This window comes from Fulmarus glacialis, unplaced genomic scaffold (genome assembly GCF_000690835.1).
Source record: "Fulmarus glacialis isolate BGI_N327 unplaced genomic scaffold, ASM69083v1 scaffold9456, whole genome shotgun sequence".
Classification (NCBI taxonomy): domain Eukaryota; kingdom Metazoa; phylum Chordata; class Aves; order Procellariiformes; family Procellariidae; genus Fulmarus; species Fulmarus glacialis.
In genome coordinates, this window is record NW_009218737.1 from 1 (window position 1) to 5,421 (window position 5,421).

The following is a 5,421-nucleotide window of genomic DNA, read 5'->3' on the forward strand; positions in this document are numbered from 1 at the left end:
GTGAGCCACCAGCTTCTCTAGAAGAATGCATTCTTTCCCTCAGCCCACTTCAGAGAATTTCCCCTGGGGACGTTCCAAATACTCATTTTTGGAAATGCTTTAAGATACAAACTACTAACATTAGGATACTTTGGCCGCTAGTTGCTGCTTGCATTATGTCTCAACCTTAGAGAAATGGTGTTATTCGTTGTTTCAAAATGCTGGTTGTCGTGATCCACACATTCCTGTGCGCGCCATTTAATAAAACATTGGCCGAGTGTTGCTAGAGATCAGAATCTGAAGTTGGATTTAACTCCCTTAAGTTATAGCTCTGTCAGGTCATTGCCACGTGAATTTTCAGAACAGCAAATCCTTCCCCTCCTCATTTAAGTATAGAAATGCATTATTTTGGTCATAGACTAAACATTTTTTGTGGGTACAATTTTACACGGATCTGTCAGAAGCTTTTACCGGACTGAAGCAGAAACCAATCTCAAAGTCATTTATTAACATTTTGAGGCTACCTGAAGGTCACATGTAATCAAGATTTGAGGCAAAAAGAGGGGGATGTTTGTTTAAAGCAAACAGGAATTTGATTAGCCTTGAAACCCTTTGAACTACCGGGGCCAGAAGCTTTCCTAGCAGGCGAAGGAGGTTCCTGCTGTCAGTCAGGGTAACAAAACCCTTCCAAAACTGGCATGCAGAAGGTGCAGGTTCATCTGGGTGTTTCCAGCTCTCATGCCAATGACTGACAAACAATTTCAAGACTTGAAGAACTTTAAAAAACAAAAAAAAGTCAGTCAAAAGATTTAGAGGCCCAGATGCTGAAGTCAGATGACTTTAGGAGGTACTTAGTTGTCATTAAAAACATCTAGTCCTCATGATTGCCCGCAATCAAACAGTCAAGTTTCAGGTAGGGGAAAAAAAAAGCTCCAGGTCTGTTGCATTTTAAATTTAATCTGCTGGGTTTGGCTGCTAGTTTTTGTGTACATGGAGTTGGCGGAATGAGGAAGGGGTGGATTCAATCAGTCAGTAGGTCTTGTTTTTCATCATGAACATTCAGGGAATTGTCATCACCAACAGTAAAGTCTAAATGCCACTGAGCTGGGATTTTCAACGTGGAAAATTAGAAGCTTCCTTTTCTCAAAGTTATGGTATATGTTCAATCCTTGCCCAGAAGACACTGATTTTTTTTTTTTTTTACCTTTCTCCTCAAAGTGCTTAAGTTTTGATTTGCCACAGAACGTAACATCAAACATCCCTTCATTCCTGACCCACATTTGCCGCAGGTCAAGTAATTATGAATGAAAATACCATTTTGTTTATATGAGTTCCATTTATGACAGAGATTAAGTTATGAAATTTGTACTCCTGGCATCTTATTAATACTGCTCTGCTGTAAAATTCCTCAGGCAACAGGCAAAATAATGACTTAAATCTGTAACAAGATAATTAGCTTACAATGCAGGCATTTTGAAGATAGGGTTAGCTCTGGATTTGAAAATACAATTTTTTAGGACCTTATCCTTTATATAAAAGGGTGCAAAACACTTAGAATTACCTTAATTTATTTCCATGACATTTTGGTTTAGATCCAATCAATTTCTAGTACATTAAGGAAAATCTTGTCATTATTCAATAACGGGATTTAGCTATTCAAAGCAATTTTCTTAACCTTTAATTTTGAAAAGATAAGTCTTCAAATCTTAGCAAAATTAACTTCATGCTGTGGTGAAACACTTTGATCTATACAGTATCTTTATTGCATCTGGTGTGCCAAGATGCTTTGATGAATGAAAGAAATTAGCAAATTCAGCACTTCCCTTCAACTTCCAGCTGAAAGCCCAGCGTATATGCATGGAGGAGCGATGTCCTCGCTGATATAAGGCCATGGAGGAGGGTTCTTCTGAAGCATCTGTAAAGCAGATGACATAAACTACATCTAAATCTTAAGTGGGCACTCTTAAAAATTAATTGATTTGATTTAGCTTCCTCCACTTTCAAATGGAAGTAAAGAAAGCTTCTTTCAGCTTAGTGAGAACCCACACTAACGTCATTTGTTCAAGATCATGAACTTTCCCAGGTGTCCCTTTGTAGGTAACACCTGATGTGGAAGTAGCACAACAGATTAATTCAATAAATGAATTTCCTTTACGAGTGGAGCAGGTCAAACTCCTGCAATGGGAAAAGATTGAAATGATGCATTTCACCCTTGTCAGTCCTGCAAAGCAAATACGTGCCAGAGGGGACGCCCTGCCTTCTCTACACATGGATACACTTTCTCACTTCCCAGGTATTGAAGATTACAAAAGGAGACAGCAGCTACTCAGGACCACTAACGTGGGAACATTGTTACTGATGAAGATGCACAAGCCTGTGGAAATACTTCACTGAAAACCTACTTTCTGGTGTTCCAGCTACACAAAGCAGAACAACTTCACCTAACGAGGCAGCCTAGAGAAAATTTTCCATTAATTTCTTATTCCCAATTCTAAAGTTGCAACATTCTGGCCATGTAAGGTGCTTCTGCTTGTCATTTCTCCACTGAGCTCCAAAATGAACGCGACTTACCTGGACGTGGCCTGGCTGTTTTCAGAAGAACATCACTTTTTTTTCCCCCCCTGTAAGCAAAGCAAGACTGCTATCAGCATCCAGTCAGGACAGTCTTTCACAAATGAAAAACGTTAATCAAACAGGCACCTAAGGAAACCCAGACAGGTATTTCTTCTTGGACACCAACATGTGAGAGATGGCAACCTGGCAAATGGGAACACAGAAACAAAAATCAATTGCCTCTCTGAAGTGTTTTCTGCCTTCTTTGCAAAGACCTGCAAACTTGGAAAGTAAAGGCAAATCAGAAGAAGACCCCTCCCCTATAACTGGTCTTGATAATGGTCACTGAGAGAATCTAAGCATTATATTTGGAGAGCATGACTGTAGCAGATTCCTGTAATAGATCTGAAAACATTGACATTTACCCCTGATTCTGCCTTTGTCTTCCTGGTTTGTTTTGTTTTTAACAGGTACTACTAGCAATTTCTGAGAATAAACATAACTGTTCCCCAACAAACAAAATAACTTTCTATCTATCTCCATGAAGTGAATGTAAAAGAAAGGTGAAAACACTGTCTTTGAGCAAGAAGATTGCAGTTTTCCCCTTTTGCCTCTTAACGCACTCCTCCACCCTGAAAGGGAGATGTCGGAGGCTCAATAGCTGTTCCAGAGCACATCCAGCAAGGATTTACAGAGGTTTAATTTCTCACGGAATCCAGACGTTGTTCCTCGTGTAAATTACAGTTTACACAAAAGCTAGCAAGCATTGTACTTCCAGGCAAAAATGCCAGTAATGCCTTTAGCTAAGGTCAGACTTATTTAAAAAGTGACGCCATAAGGATACATTATAGCAAACAGTTTGTAATTTGTCATAACTGCCTTCCTGCAATAACAGCCTTCGGCACTGAAGTTCAACGTTTGTGTAAGGACAGTGATTAAATGCTGATACACGTACGTATGTCTCGCATCCAAACCGGTAGCATCTTGTGTGGCACTACCTTCTGTTTCTTGGTAACTTTAAACATGGACTTTAGAAACAAACCTGCTCCACTGTTTTTTTTTTGCTCCCTTCCTATTTAGCAAATGCAGTTTTTATCTGTGCAGAATCTCATTTGATAATATTAATTGCAAAAATTGCAGCTATAGTAGGTATAAGAATTCAAGCAGTTGCAGGCTTTTTTTTTTTTTTAAAGAAACTGACTGGGCCTTCCAAGTGAACATAACTGAGAACAGGGTAGGCAAAGTGTCTGTGGAAAGTTCTGGACAGGGTGGGTAGGTAGGTAGTTACCTGCGTGTTACCTGAATTATCCGAGGAGGTTTACATAAATCAACGTTTACCAGAAAGAGGAGTTGGGGCTTTTCAGTAATCTTGACCTAATCAGGCATGCTTTACACCCAATGAAGAAATCCCCTCGTTGTATTCCATTGCTCTGAAAACTTGAACATCAAAGCGGTCCTCTTAGATACTTAAAAAGGAAAAAAATGGGCATTTTTAAGCCCATTTTTAATATCACCTGTTCAATTTACCATTAAAAAAAAAAATCCATTTTCCATTTAATCTAGAGAAGAGCTGACTGTGAAGGCCGAGGTGTGTGAACTGTGGGTACCAAGCAGCCAGCAAGCACAGTCAGATTGTGAAGATCGTGCAGTCCCTCTCCCCGTTGTGCACAGGTTCCGCTGTCCTCTGCTTGGTAGATTTACAGCTGATTAACTACGTATTCACGAACCGCACTTTGTGACAGCTTCTTTAGCCCTCTGCAATGCATGTACCAACTAGCCAGCAAGCATAGCACCATGTATGCATATCCACCAACATCATCACAGTCCACCACGGTATGACCAAGAGGACCTGGACCATACCAGTGCTTCCTTTAACCGCGTACCGGGTGCCGCTTACCAGAACCATGTAACGTAACCCCGGCTGACAGCACAGCTAAGCAGAAATTGATGGTATTGCTGTAATGGAGTTACCAGTGACAGACACCTCCTCTGCAGCGTCCAGGTCACACTCACTTAAGCAATGATAAATGAACATGAAACACTGTTAGCACAAAACAAGATCATAAATACTCAATTCTTAGTTAAAAAAAGCCAGCAACTTCAGACAGCTGTAGCATCTTGCACTTGCCATGGTTTTATGGATGTTCCCACTCTTGTCAGAAGTGTACCAGAAAATAGTGAAAGGAGACTTTTTGCAGGTTTTAAAAAAAGAAAGGAAAAAACCCCCAGTTATCTACCCAGAGCAAATATTGCATCACCCTACACTGGCTAATGCATAAATACACTGATGAACCTTACAGAGTTTATAACAGCTTTTGGTATCCTGAGGTCTGACATCCACCTGTCTGTCCTTCGGTCACAGAAAGCTGCTTAGGCCGAGAGGATGCAGACTGTTTGGAACGTAAACGTCAAAAGTTGTGAAATTCAGTTGTGTGGGACTCCTCTATCCAAGCACTGACATAGCTGGGAAGCCAGTATTTTGCAATGGAGAAAAACGGGAAAAGTCCATAGGGAAACAGCCCTTGCAATTGTGCTTTATCCCTAAGGAGTTATCTCCACAGGCTCCAGTTGCCTTTAAGAATTAGTAAAGTGTATTCCTGAGGGCGTTTGCTGATTCCAGTTAGATCAGTGATGGCTTAGGACAGGAGAGACTGGCAGCTGCCTCCCCACCGCAGCAGCAGAGTGTGAGCACCTCCTGCTTCCCCATCACTGGGATTCACAAGGTCCAACGTGAAGGGCATCAACCCTTCTTACCCAGTCAGCACACTACCAGAAGTCTGCCGTCTCCAGATTATCCAACACTCAGCCAAACGCCTCTTATAGAGAATGACATCATTTTGGCCATTTACGCGAGAAGAATTAAATCTAAAACTGAGAATGACAAACATG